Below are 15,259 nucleotides of genomic sequence, written 5' to 3' on the forward strand. Positions count from 1 at the left end.
TCGGGAAAATGTTTCGCGTTCCGAGTTTCGATAAAATGCCCCCGCCCCCGCCCCCCCCTCCTCTCTACACCCCTCTTGCGTTCGTTTCCTTTCCATGCTCGTTTTATCCCCCTCTCGTGTTCACCTTCGACGGTCGCCGCAATCGTTTCCCCGAGAATGTTGCTGGTAATTGCTACGCGTCTGTCGCGGTATCATTGCCCTGGTCGTTAATTAACGACGAAACAAGTTTTTCCGCAATTTCCAACGTTCCATCGAGGAGCAGCGATTGATCCGCGCACCATGCTCGCGATGGGACCAATTCGTTCGCTTACTCGTTAGCACCGGATGCCTATAAGTTTCTAAGCATTGCGTTCGGGTGTAGAAGAAGTGTCGAAGTAAGAAACAAGTGAGCGTATGCTGCTTGATATATTCCGGATATATTTACGAATGTATGTAGCATTGATGATCGGAGATTATTAGTACAAATCTTAGTAGTAAAAATAACGACAAGTATTAAGCATTCTCAATCCATCCACTTTTATTAAGCCTGGATTGAACTCGGTTAATTAAACAAGTAACTTTTCGAAGATAATTCGAAGCCACGAGTAGATTTTGAATAACCAATTTATTCGAGCAAATACGAAGAGGGAAATGAGTCTTTTGATTCGATGATTCCCGACTTGGAAAATTCATCACGTCGGGTATACCGATTGGCCCAAATCGAACCGCGCGAATAATACAACGGGTAAGCGTTTGATTAACAATAGAACGCTGATGTCGACGCTTGGTCATGCATGGGAAATTAGGGATATCCACGCTGTGGCGCGGTATTATTCCAACAGTGATTTTCTATGAATTCGGGTGAGCGGAAAATCTATATTTATAATCGATTAGACGATTACCGGTGGCAATTACGCGCGCTAATTCTGCAGTTGGAATACCGTGATATCACGTCAATTGTGTGCTATATGCGCGGCTTTGCGATTATATCATCACAGATACATCTTCGAAGGCCTTCAAATATAGCTACCGATCTAAAAAAATTAAATGAGATTGCTATCTCTTTGTTCCTGAAATTTCAAATTTAAAACGCGTTATTTTTGGAGAATAATGTTCCCTTTAAAATCATTCGTTTAAGTAGTAAAATTTTCGATTGGCCTAATTTATTCGATTTCAAAATTAGAACAATTCCACGTAGCCGATGACTCCACATTCGGATAGAAATAGAAATTTCCAAGTTTGTTCCATAAATGGAGACCCACGAGAAAAGCCGTGCTTCGTGGACATAGCAAAATTATACTTAGATAGTGGGAGCTCTGTAACGACTGTTTCATGTTACTAACACCTACGGGTAGGAAGTCGTGATACGTATATAAATTTAGATCGCTTCATAAGTAACCGAGTGTCACCCTCTGCGACCTTTAGCGCAATGTAAAGATATGTAAGAATAGTACTGTTCCTTTGAGCCGTAAGACGATAGTTCAATAGTTCATAAGCAGTTTTCGATTCGTCGTTGAAGCGAGGTTTCACCGTAACCTTATTTTAAATGTAGCATATTCAATAGAACACGTGAAGCGTGTAAACGCATTTTAAATGTGACACATGATATAGATTTTAAATCTATACTAACCAAATTTCTTCTAATTTAGAACTGGTAATTTTAACTTAACAAATTTATAAAATACGTGAAATATGTGTGGTGAGCAAATACGAGCGAAGAACAGCACATTTTCACCTGATTTACGAGAAAATTATATTATCTCTGTCTCGAAAGACGAATCCACTGTCCCAGAATCGATTCGTCGGGGGGAACACGCGAGACTTCAATCCAGGGCTCAATCTTCCACCTTCGAAACAACCTCATCGACCTACCGTGCGTATTCAGCAAACACGCCGCGGCGACGCCTCGCGGAATTACATTTCGCGTTTCCAAGCTGGAAGAAACCGGGAGAAAAGTGTCAATCTGCAGGCAACGAAAGTCGGGACAAATATCAAACAGCGGAGATGCGTTGGGAAAACGCGAGGGAACTCGTTGGGCTTTCTATTTGTACCGCCACGGAGCGGCAAGAACGAGAACCGACTACTCGTCCCCCCAAAAAGCGTATATGCACGCCTAGCTGAACGCAAGGGATGAAAGTGGTCGGTACGAGTCACCTACTTTCGCATTTCTGCTCGTTTGTCAACGGCACCAGAGGGTGCGACGCGCTTCCCATCCTCTGGACGGACATCGCTGGACTGCGATTTAAAAGCGTTTCCATGTAAACAGCTTTGTTACTCGCGGGATTCGGCCACCTAATTCCTTCGATCGCTGACGCGTGTTCTTTTCCTCCCTTCTTTTCGCGTTCGTAGCTTCCATTGCCTGCGTATCCTTCAAGTTGGGTTGGGACAAATCAGAATTTAATGTAAGTTGTTGTAATTTTTATAACAATCGCTGCAAACTGAAGCACTGAAATACAAATATTACGTATATAACAAACCAAGCATTTTCGCGTTTTATAAGACTACTCGAAACAGAGGGGCGAGCATCGTTGCGCAAGCGATCGCTGTGAATAATTATGCGCAAAGCGGATTAACTTCTCTTTCGCCTCATCTAAATACTTTCGACAAATCCTAAGGAGCTTGTAGCATGCCGCGTGGCGTGATTCCGACCTCTCGATTTCTCCGCGAAGCCTCTGGAAAAGTCCCTCGGAAAAGTCTCGTTGCATCTGTTTTAATTCGTCCCTTCCCAATAACAACCCTTCCCACGGTCGCTGTTTCCAGTTCGCCAGAATGGCCGGAGCGTCGCGCGGCCGCCACCAAATCCGCTTACCTCCCTTTTGCTCGCGTAAAGCGGTAACGGAACGAGCAAGCCGAGCTTCTTTGGACGTTATACCACACCGAAATCCTGACCCACCGGTCCTGCCGCGCAACAGGACAGAACTGGTCATCGTTGTCTTTTTTCCCCATCCATTCCATCGAGTTTAAAAAAAAACTGCGCCTTACAGGTAAAGAATATTCGTTGATGACGTTTAACATTTTTTTCGAGCAAAAATCTGGAGTCGCTTCGCGGGATGAATTCCTCACAAGAAAAGAGATCGAAAAGTTCCTTAACAGTTTGCAATCTGATGTTTTGTTACCTAAATGTAAGCATTTCAAGTTTCCTAATGCGACTTCTTGGCGTGCGCCATTTGTATCCCAATCAGCTGACAGCACGCCTGCGCAGACATCCACTCACGCGCGATAACAGGTGCCCATGCGCTCGCACGCGCAACAATTGTAACTGTTCGTAGCTCGCTAACGAAGTCTCAAATTTAAAAATGGAAAAGGACTCTCTGATTTATTTTAACACAAGGAATTAATTATAAAAATGACTCTACACTTTTAGAAATTTATTTAATCGATACGAAATAAATGGAAACACTGTTTAATGATTTACTTATCACTATTATTCATCCCAACACTTATTTTGACAATCCTGTTTAATTTTGCAATTCTAAGTGGGAAAATAAGGAATAATTTGTTTGTCTTTAATTCCTGACGCAAACCCGGTGTCTTGATACGACTTTTGGCCATCCCTAGTGTACATAGAGTTTGCATATAACTATTGAAAATTTTCCTTCAAGTATTCTTTAAGGGTGGAACATGGTCCATTTCGAATACTCCGATGTGTCCATCTCGGAGACAGTTATGAATAGCAGTCACCGTTGGAAACTTGGATTTCACATAATACCCAGAGGACGAGACCTCGGAGAAATGCCACGAGGAAAAAGACGCGAAGGAGCAATCACCGTTTCCCTTGGGTGTATCGCTTCGAGAAAAATCCGCCGCCCTCGAGCGACTAAGTTGAGAGGATCGCAGTTCAGAGGCGTCGTTCGTTGAGTAATAATACATTTCGCTGGCGCAACGTTTAATCAAGAGCCCACTCCTGCTCGGCTACCGACGCCTTTGAGGAAACTTTTCACGCGCGAGGATGAAAAATATTTATTGCGTTCATACGTTCCACGCGCGCCAGTTTCCTGCCCCTTCGTCCTGAAACGCGATATTTCGGTGGAGAATGCGCAGCTTCGAGAGGGGTGGGCATTTCCTTACGAACAGACAGTGAGTAAGAGCGTTAGATATTTCCCCGTAATGCTCCCAGAGAATCAATGACGTTTCCAGAAATTCGAGAATCTATTTTAGTGGCAATTAATAGTTTCTCGCGTAGTAACGGCTTTGAAAGGCTGATAATAATAACGATTCACGAGTTTGTTTTGTAGAAAACCGTGGACCTTTAAAACGTGGTTACATTCATCGCAATAAACAGTTAAAATCGTCAACATTTCACAACGTAAGCACCTATCAGACAGCACCAACGATTTTCTCGCAGAGATCCACGCTCGTCGTTACCAATAGGCTTCCAGCGAACCCCGAACTCCCTACCCGCGTTCTCTCGACTTCACTTCGCAAATGATATCCCATTCAACAAGATCCATTAGCAGGTACGACGTGTTTCCACTCGCGTCGCTAATAAAAACCGGGAGCAAAACAAGTCCAGGGGTGAGTGTTATCACCCCGAGCACCGGAGAGAAGATTTTCGCCCGGGCACTCGTAAATTCTAGCTTTCGCACGCGGTAGCCAGACGTCTCTGTTTCTGCCTTCGCATGATGTACGACCGACTTTGGCTCTTACCGTGATATACGGAGAAATATGTCGACGTCTCCGTTTCGAAACTGCGCGTATCCAAGCCGTAGATACGAAACTCGCGAATTGAAACGAACTTCGTCGCGTTAGGATTGGGGATTTGATGAAAACCCGCGACCTTGTCGTGGCTTCCGTGCACAAACGCTGAGAAACTTTCAAAAAGATATCTCGACCGTGGAATCGTCGAAGCAGATACTCCTGACTTCGCGATTCTCGCGATGTAATAGAGCGGAATAGGAAAAATCGGTAGCGACCTAAATCTAGATCGTGCAACGACAGCTATCGACGCGTCCACGAGCTCGTGGTGGTTTATCGGTAGGTGAAATCGAAATCAATATTTTCTTAGGAATCTCAAGTGGTACTAGAGCTGCAGAGGCGGAGAAAATTTGTATTTAGAACGCAAACAATCTGCACTTTTTATATTCAGTAAACAAAAAGCCCACACCACCCACGTAGTATCTCTTCCTTTCTGCTTCGACCATCAATCAGCTTCAGTCGAGAGGATCCTGTCATCGCTGCTAAACGAATTCGAGCAAATTGTCCATTAATCGATTATAATAAATACAATTTCAGTCCACATAAAAAACGATTCAATTCAGATAATGAACATTCCTATCACCCGTCCACTTAATTTTCTCTTCGTTCATATACACGATTAACGAAATCAATTCATCGATTCGCGGTAACAGCTTCTCGCCGAAAATTTCCCGATACTCGTTCAAGATTGCGAAAGTATGTTGTCCGGTGTATCCAGTCATCGTCCGTAAAGAGTTAATATATTCTACGGTACAGAGCCGTCGCATTCTCCGTCGGTGGATCCACCGTCAGAGGGATTATTTAAAAATCTCGTCAACGGGATTGCGTGCTACGAGCGAGGAGCGATCTTCGCCGGGAAAATAAATTGGAATCGACTCGAGGAATGAGTTCTCGGGCTCGCCCGACAGAGGGATGAAGACCTGTCCGTTCGAGATCGGATAGGACGAAGAAACGAGCGACAAAGGAACTAGGTTAACGTATTTAAAATCGCGATACAAAGTGAACAGACGCCCCCTTCATCTGGAAAAATAAAGCGCCGCGAAGGATTCGCGCGAGAGATCGTTTGGAGCAACTTGCCTGGAAGAAGTCTTAAAACTACACTCGGATCCGCTCGACTGACCCGATGAAAGGGGAAAATAATAATTATCTAGCGGCGGCGGGAACTTCGAAAGTAACGATCTCGTTATCGTTTCGCTCGGAGAGCCGAAGGACTTAAGATAATAAGTTTGCTTGGCTGGGGCGGGGAACGTAATAAGGAACTAGAGTGCGCTCGTCCCGTTGAAAAGGAAATAGTACTCCACCCTCCATCGTCCGCTGGACCACTCAACTTATTAAGTCCATTAATAATTCCTTCATCCGATTTGACGTACCAACGCCGGCTGCGACTCTCCGAGACCTCGGAAATCCTATGAAAGGAGCACCGACGGAGGTTTTATCCCGCGTTTCGACGCGAGGGTACGGGAGAACGGAAGTCCGTCCCGCCCGCGAGGCGTCGATCCGCGTTCACTGTTTGCTCTTACGTCAGCGAGGAAACTTGGTCAGAAAACTAGCGTGAAAGGAATCGACGTCGCGCAGCGAGGTGCCGTAGGAATCGAACGACGATGACAGGCCACCGGGAGGTTCGTCCCGTCAGAGAAGAAAGATTTCGGAACTTTCGACAGAAACTTGGGGGAGCTGAAGCTTCGTCCGAACGTCATCTGCGCGAAACTTTTCGCTCACTGCACATTGTCCGTGAAAATAAACGACGCGAAAGATAAGGGAAAGGGGATGAAGAAAGAAAGAGATAGAGAACGCAGGGGAAACAGAGACGAACGATCCAGCGAACCGGGGTTAGTCGGTCTCCGTCCGACGGATGACGTCCAGGATGGAGCTCCACCCACACACATGCTTCACCCACACGAGAAATTGCAATCGTACGAACGTCGATACACCCACACGTTCACCAAGACGCACAATTTCATCCGAGGATGGCCAGGATCCTGTGGGGATGCGATTACTTAGCAAAGATCTGAGAATGGATCACTGTACCTTCTCAGAGGTGATGAACGGCGTGATGTACGTGGTGACCGCCGTCGTGTACACTTTTCGATGACTGCTGGGTGCTGCAGGTCACTCAGTACTGCCGCGAGTACCGAGTGCCGTGCTATGGCTTTTCTCCGTCAGCGGAGAAGTCGACGATCGGAGGTGAGACCGACGGTGCCTCTTGTCGCGCAAGAGACAACGTTCAACGGTGTCACACGCGCGTATATCCTCCCTTAACCACTCGGCGGCAACCCCCAAGGGACGTTGGACGTCGCGAATAGCTTCACGACGGCTGTGGACGTTTCGTCGTTCACCAACTATCGATGTCAACAACGACGAACGATGTCACCGTTGTATGCACTTAGTCGGTCCGCTAGACCGTGATCCTGGTGACCCGTGTCGACGAAACGGCTTGCATTCGCGCGCGGTACACACTGGTCGCGTAATCGTGGTCACCGGACCGCGGTAGCACTGAAACTGGAGCGATCTCTGGAGCGTAACACGCGTGAAACGAATGTGACACACCGCGATGAACCGTTTCCGTGATTTACTCGAGACGTGGGCCGCGCGTGATCCCCGGTTGCTCTGCCGTGTATGTCTCGACGGAGAGGAACGTGTCTGACAAGCCGCTGGTGACGGGTACTATCCTGGTACTGTCTTCGTTCTGTCCTCTTCTCGCGGGAGCGCGCGGCGATCGAATGGTCGTGCGAGACGGGAGGGAGAGAGACAGACGGGTAATCCGTAGAAGCACAGTAGAGGCAGGTGGTCGCTGTCGCGCTCCTTGTCGTGGTGCGTCGAGTTCAATGCTGTACGCTGTGATGCCGAGAACGGAATGGGGCGACCGTGGAGGCCCGGGCAGTGGAGCCGCGCGGCTCGCGATGGTGGGGTGGGGGTTGGCACGGGGGAAGGGGCGAGAGAGGGGCCCCTTTCCCCTCGTCCATCGTTTTGCCACTATCGGGAAATTCGCTACCCCTCCGTGACGCGCAGGCGCCCCCGGGGCGCTGGCGTCGCTCGAGGGGGATAGCGCCTCTCGAATCTCTAGCATTTCTAGGAAAAAGCTCGCAAGCTCGACAAAGATGGACGCGCCAACCGAGAGAGACGGAGCGACGAACCGCCGGGAGAGGGGGGAAACCCTCCCCTCGCTCGTTTTGCTTCCATCCCTCGCGTAGGCACCCCAGCATCGACCGACGCGACGCACGCCACGCCACTCCGTGCTCCTCCTCGCCACGCCGACCCAACGGGAATACTTAATGCCAGCGGAGAGCCTGACTGCCTGACTGCTCCTCCTCGCCACGCCACGCTCGCTTGACGGCGGGATGGTAACGCGCGACGCGGGAGGGAAGAAACGGCCGAGGGGAGCCAGGGGCGACGGATTGTGCTCGCGAGTCGCGCTGTACCGATGCCCGAAACGGTGCATGACTACTTGTTACGCGTCCGCGAGCTAAATTCCTGGCACGACGCGATATTGAATGAAGTGTTTCTTCGCACCGGATCCTGGAGGCGTCGTCGGGGCGAGCCGTACGATGGCACGTCGACGTGTGGTGATTTGTACGGAACGAACGATACGAGTGATTGTAGCATACAAAAGGATGGTTCAACCATTTCAGTTCTGAGCATTCTATTTTTCTTTTTAATACGAGCATCTGCCAACCTCGATGGAATTTCGTGGTTTCGTTTTTCAAAGTAACAAGTACTTCATTTTGCACCGAAATTTATAAATGCTGATAATTTTCATTTTACTCGTCTATAGTGTTAAGCTCCTTGTGCCTGCGTTTAAATAAAGTGAATTTGGTTAGTTTTTCATTTTCAATGTGATGAGATCTTGAAAAATCCAATTTTCAGAAACTTGGAGAGAAATCGCCCCATTCGTTCCCTATGTACGGGATGCATGCTGTTTATCACGGCTCGCCGTGAATCTCGGGACATCGAGACGAGACGGATATGGGACCTTTTTCTTGATTTGATATCGTATTGACAGCTGCCAGCGAGGAGTAGAGTCTGAGCACCGACCCGGAGTAGCGCGAGTTCGCGCTTAAGAAGCCTCCGGTCTGACCAATATTGGCCACTACTACTTCCGTCGGATCCTAAAGCCAGCCACTTCGGCGAGCTCCCTCCCTGGCCAGGGGCCAGCTTCCTCTCTCTCTCTCTTGTCTGCGCGTCCAGTAAGTCGGTGTAAACGTATCCTACGCTTAACGCGGAAGGAAGGGGCTAACCTAACCTAGAAAGATTTCATTGAGCCGCAACGTGACTTGGCCCGCTGCCAATACTATGAACGCTACGCACACCCGCACGCCCGCTCCCGGCTTCGTTCCCGCGGCACGCGGCGAAGATTCGGGAAAACAACCTTCGAGGAAATCGGAACAGCGCAATTTCATGTTGCTTTTCGCTTTACTCAGTTCCTAGACTTAAATAGACGATTACTCGTGGAATATTCGTCGAATTGAGAGTCGATAGTTTGTTTTCATGGAGTCTCTTGAGCACACGTTTAATTGAAATAAGCAACACCCGTTTGCGAAGTGTCTTTGAAATCAATGGAAAATTCTAATAAGAATAAACAAATTTCAGGATAAAGTGGCTAGGCGTGTTTAAATTGACCCACTTGCGAGTACTCTACACTATTTGCCTTATTACTTAGCGTTTTCCCTTCAGTGTTGACATGACCAAATTTGTTGGCATTTATGTTTTATTATTAAAGTCTAAATTGCTTAATATTCCAGTAGCTCCACGTATCTCGACATATCTAGTATCGTACATCTTTTCACGTTATTATATTATTTCTTCTTGTGCATGCCATATAAATGCGAATTTATTCGTAAAACGGTGAAATTCTTTTTCAGACGATTCGCGAGTAACTGATAACTTGTTGCAGGGCTGACTTTCAACCCGCGAGACTCGCTTTTCGTATCGTATCATCGCCCAACGGCAGAATTTTTTCCCAAATGGTCGGTGTGTCGTCTTTGTCCAGTAGTCGGGGCGTTCGCGATGGAGAAATTCAGAGGGAATAATGCGACCAATAACTCCGGTAGGATTTGGCTGTCACACTTATTCCCAGCAACGTCGCGCGCAATTGGTCGCGAAATATTGCGGAATAGGGTCGTGACCCGACCTTATTAGCCGCCCCGTGTTGCTTGTTCTATAACGAAGCGACGCGGGGCGGTGTTAGCAACAACAGCAACATCAACTCGCCGTTCCGGGATAACGGTTACGGACGGGAAAGTGGGTGGCGGCGAGGGTGGAGGGAAGGGGTGCAGAAGGCACTGGTGTATTCAGCATTTGGCTTACATCCAACGCAAGACGCTGAATGAACTTGGCGGGAAAGCCGCACCAGCGCGTGGTTCCTTCTGTCGCGCGAAAGGCGCATCCACGAACTGTAGGAAGCAACGTTGAGTCTTTCACGGAGTGAAAAGCAATTGGAGAACCCCGAGACCTTGTAATTGCGCGATCTCAGGCTTCAACAACTGTCACCGGCTGTAATAATTATCTCGAAGCTCTGTACTATACATGGTGTCACGATTTATAGGCCACGGTTGCGTAAGCTGAACTAGTTTCCACGTTTCGCTACCTTGCAATTTGTTCGGCGAATCGAAAATATTTTTGGAAGGGGGATTTTTCTTCAAACAAAGTTAATTACTGGATTTCTTAGATATTTGAACCGTTCGCTGCTCAAAGCGTTTAACTCCACCAGTGGCATAAACGATATTTATTTGAATTTATATTATAAAGGGAATTTCGAAAAACAATGTACGATACCGCATCGAATTATTTTCTAGCGAATCTACAGTTCATTAATTTCGAACTGTTACCTCGGTTTAATTGAAGAGAACTGAAATATATTAACGAAGAGGCGCTTCGCGTACTAACGACACGTCTAAATAACGTATTTAGTGCCGAGAGCACGCCGAGCGTTCCTTCCCTGGGAAGTATTTCGCCGAGGGGCAGGGGAACGGTCCGGTGCGTAATAACCAAGAATGATGATGAAACTCCACGTAAGTGTTTTTTAAATTATTGCAGTCCCAAGTGCAGGGAACGAGTAAAGTTCCCGGTGAGCGGGAGCGGGCAACTAAAAACATGGAATTCTTTCACGAACCGTTTTACGTCACAAGATTAAAGCAGGAACGTGGGGCAATATGTTTCCAACGACCGTGAAGATTAGCGAACAGAACCGTCAGGGTATATTCCCTCTCCGGCCAAGAATTTAAACGGCTCGACGTGATCCCGTGACCGCCTCAACCGTTTCACAATGATCATTACTCTGGGGAGCGTCAACTGCCAAGTATGACGTGTAATCATGATATTGGAACGTAACTCAGTTATCACGGAGTAGGGAGGGTGGTAGGGGGTCCCGCCCTTTCCTCCAGGGTCTCAATCGGACGACACGAGCCACGGAAGCATCGCAGACACGTCAACACACGGTTCATACGACGGCAACGCGAGATTCGCCCTGCTGGAATTGTATTGGACAGCGTAAAATGATAAGCTAAACTGCGCAACCCTAATTGGGGACTCTCCATTACGACAAATGAGTAACGACGAACCAGCGGTTTACCGCGCGAGCAGCTAACACGTTTTCCTTTCTATCGGTACGCTGTGTTGTGTGTAGAATATTTGAGCGTCGTGTCAGGTGTGTATGGTGTAAATAGACCGTGTTCGTGACGTTTGTAAATTGCAGGCCTGATTGGTAACAAGATCGTTTGTATAGAATTATATGGAGTACTCTAGAGGATTACACAGCGAACAGTCGTACCAATCAATTTTTCATTTTTAAAACTATTCCAGCGCAGGATCTACGTTCGAGCAGACACAGTCCACGTGTACGACGAGAACTTATCCCGTTCGCGATAAATTACTAATTCCACGGGCGAGTTGGGTTAATAGCGAGCGAATAGTATTTCCGGGACTCCTTTGATCGAGCTGCTCTCTTTGAGCCGCGACTCCGCGGATCGAACAAAAGCCGGCGTTTAAATAGCCAAGTGCGTTCCAGAGCGTCGCGGGAAACCGACGCTGGCCCGTTACATAACGGAATCGATAACAATGTCTCAGCCGTGCTCGGGGAAACATAAATTATAAACGAAAAGAACAGTGAAAAACTTTCTGCATCTCCTCACCCTTCCCGGATCCCGTGACCCCAGACCGCGTCTTTCTATCTGGCTCCGAGCGGGCCGTGCACTCGGTATTTGTCTCGACGACAGTACAAGGGCAGCATGTTTTCGTCGACGATGAGGAAAACAGTCGCTCCCGGAGTTTCAAATCCCCTTCTCCCCTCCGCCTCCTCCTCCTCCTCGCAGCTCTGCTGCTCTCTTTTCGCATACGAGATGGAACGAGGACGGAGTGCCACGGTTTGGCCCGTCGAAGGAAGAAAGGGCACGACGGGAAGGAAGAGAGGATGGATACTCGATTGGACCACCCGACTGCAGCGAAACTCTTCGACATCGACCCAGTTCGTCGTTTTCCGCATGACGTTGCTGCGCCAGTCGGGTTTTTGGTCGCGATTTTCAGGTTCGATACTTATCCCCCAAGATACGGCTCATCCAGGTCGACTCACCTCTTTCCTCCGTTTTCCCTCTACCTACCGCGAAACCGCCCTTCGGCGTACCCTATGCTCCATTCCGCCTCGTTTTCTCGGTGTCTGGCCGCGACCGGTGTGCGCGTGTGCATGCACCCGAACGTTTCTCTTTCTGATCCCTTCCTCCCCGTCCCGGTGCTCCCTCTTCCTCTTCTTTAAGGAACGAGCAGCTCGAAACTTTTCTAAGATATTAGATGCAAGACGCTTCGACGTATTCGTGGAAACTGGAGTCTGTCTCCTTTGGTCCTGTCGGCGTCCCCGACCAACCTCATCGGTTGCGTCATTTTTCTCGTGCTTGCGTGACAGGTAGCAATTGTTGCGAGACTTTTCAGTGTCGGTGTGTATGTACTTCCAAGTGTCACGTATCTCATGGGGAAAGAAGAATCTTGGATCGAGAGGAACGTACCGGAGATGAGAAGCTGGCTGGCAGGTCTGATTGGTAACGAGATAGTTTCTATAGAATTCTATGATGTACTTCACAGGATTGTATAGTTAACAGTCGTAGTAGTCAATTTTTTTTATTTGTGTGTAGTATTTTAAAAAGGCTAACTGTGACGTGTAAAATACAAGTCTAACCTACATTATTTGTTCACGACTGCGTGTGTGTCTTTCCATAGCAATTATCATCATCGTCATTATCACAGTACCAATGATATTTCCGTTAAAAACAACACGCTCACTCGAATAAACCAAGTAGGTTGCCCCATCATTACCCCAGCCGCGAGTAACGAGCAGCTCGAAACTTTTCTAAGATATTAGACGCTACGACCTATTCGTGGAAGCCCGAGCGCCTCTTCTTTGGCCATAGAAGCGTCTCGTCCTCCATTCTCCAGCTGTCGTTCGCTTCGGACTTGTTGTTCGCGGTTCGTTCGAAGGCTCCGCCGAGGTTGCAGAGAGAAAATGGAGACCTGGGGCTAAGAAAACCAACGGGGGAGCTCAGGGAGGGGATGGGCAAATAGTTCGAATCACGCGAGCCGTTGCCTCGTAATTAATACGGCGCACGAGAACGAGCTACCGCGCCATAGACGGCTCTCGAGATCCTCGACTGTTCCTCGAAGAAGCTTTGCACGCTTTGCGGTACATTGTGCTTCGACGGGAACATCGGGATCCGCGTTTATTTCGCGACGGGAGGCCGCTTGGCTTTTATTTGCTGGCATTTGAGAGATGGAAATAAGCTGGAGATGTTCGCCTCGAAACGTTGTCGCGGTTACCTAATTCTTAGGGTACCGTGGAAACGTTCGCGATGTTTGCAAATGAGTACGACGGATGTATCGTTTCAGGTGGTTATGATTGAACGTATACGTAAGGAATTTCGTACGATTCATGTGGAAGATTGATGCTGGCAAGTAGAATAGGACTGTGCAGTTAGACAAAGCTAATTGTACTACTGCGTAGCAATATAGGAGAAATGAAAGATCCGTAACGAGTACAAGTAATTATGAGAAATAACTTAGGCAGAAGTGCAACAAATATGTTGTTTTGGATCTCTAGGACTGAATATGTTGCAACCATGAAGAAATTTTGGAAGTTTATGCGAGAGCGAACCGCTGTATGCTGGCAAGTAGAATAGGTCTGCCTAGTCGGACAAAGCCAGTCGTAACACCGTTATACGGTGCTCGTATTCAGTAAAAACAAAGGAGCTGAAGAGACGCAATTCGGATAATCCGATACTCGTTAGGCAACTCTATCCCGCGCCATTCTCCTCCGAGAGCTCCGAAACGGTTCCGAAAAAGTAACCGTCGGCGTATCCTTCCCAAGGAAGAATTCATTAAGTCGATGAAGCCATTTACCGTGGTAGGTAAACGGAACGCGGCGGAATTTGTCACGGGAATCGCTTTCGCGAGGATTTCGTCGCGCTTCAGCCGAGCGCTAAGGAATTTATATCTGGCCAGCGTGTCCCAAGAGTTTCTCCGATCCGCGAGGATAGAGGAAAGAAGAAGGAAGCAAAGGGGGCGGCGAAAAGAAGTAGGAGAGAGAGTTGGCTCGGTGCTTGAAGTAAATCAAAGGAAGGAAATGAATTTTTATCGAAGAAAGGGCCTCTCCAGAAACCGTAGCCAGCTCTTGCTCCGCGAACTGAGTGAAATCTGTGAAAAGTTGCGTGAGAAACAATACGGTGCCAGTCGGCGCCTTTCTTCGCTGGCTTGCACCCTTAAAAAACTATCCCTGGAAGAATGGACCGGGTTCGGTGGATTTCTTGAACCTCTTCCGCGACTCGTTTTTACCTCGGGCCCTTGTTTTTCCTTCCAGCCACCCGTTGAATCTTTGCGACGTGATTAATGTATTAATAAGAGGGTTACCTTCCTTTGCCGCGACGCCGTGCCTCAAGGAAACGCGTCGTTCTTTTCCGTCTGTTGATTTGAATACTCACGGCTTAATGGCTCCTTCGGTGTTCTGCAAATAAAGAGAACCCGACGACTGCCGTCGATCCTTATTTGCGTATTTTGTCGTTTACGTAGCGTTCAAAAACGGCCCGCCACCCTTCGGCTCGTTTCTTTGTCGGTTTTAATTCGCCAGCAAAACTACGCACCAAACCCCCGCCAAATGTCTGTCCTCGGTTTGTACAGAAAACCACTTGGATTCTCGACGACGGGGAATTATTTTCGCTTGGGAACAACGAACAAGAATTTCGCGGTGGATTACAAAATCGACGCGCTCGAGGTTAATCGAACAGCCAGACATCGAAATTTTCCATAAGCCGACGACGAAACGCGGGTGAAACAATTTTCGACGTGGAAGTTTTGTGATAAATAAATCAAAAAGCGTAATTGACTACGAAAAATAGCCGCCATCGCGCAAACGGTATCAGTGAAACGAGTGGGAAGTTAAAGTACCAGGACTGAAAAGCTGAATGAAAAAGCACCCGGAGAGAGTGGTATTTACGGGGGTACCGCGATGCCCTTGATAAATCGAGGAAACAAAATTACGAGTGGCTGGAGTTCATTCATAAACGTCCAGAAAATCGTGTCGTCGGGTAAATCTCGACGGGGAAGGCGCTCTCGT

The 15,259-nt window shown here is 47.9% G+C and overlaps 1 protein-coding gene across 7 annotated transcripts in view; it reads right to left on the reverse strand.

The window, feature by feature from the left end:
- Positions 1-15,259, reverse strand: part of LOC128873116 (RNA-binding protein Musashi homolog Rbp6) — a 760,808-nt gene that overhangs the window by 234,776 nt on the left and 510,773 nt on the right. Inside the window, exon 1 of one of the 7 annotated variants that reach the window (XM_054116433.1) lies at positions 6,703-7,528. The exons of the other annotated variants lie outside the window; for them this stretch is intronic. The gene's annotated coding sequence lies outside the window, so the exon portion shown is untranslated. Of the gene's footprint in view, positions 1-6,702; positions 7,529-15,259 lie in introns of those variants that run through there. 7 annotated transcript variants of the gene reach the window in all.

This window comes from Hylaeus volcanicus, chromosome 3 (assembly GCF_026283585.1).
Source record: "Hylaeus volcanicus isolate JK05 chromosome 3, UHH_iyHylVolc1.0_haploid, whole genome shotgun sequence".
Classification (NCBI taxonomy): domain Eukaryota; kingdom Metazoa; phylum Arthropoda; class Insecta; order Hymenoptera; family Colletidae; genus Hylaeus; species Hylaeus volcanicus.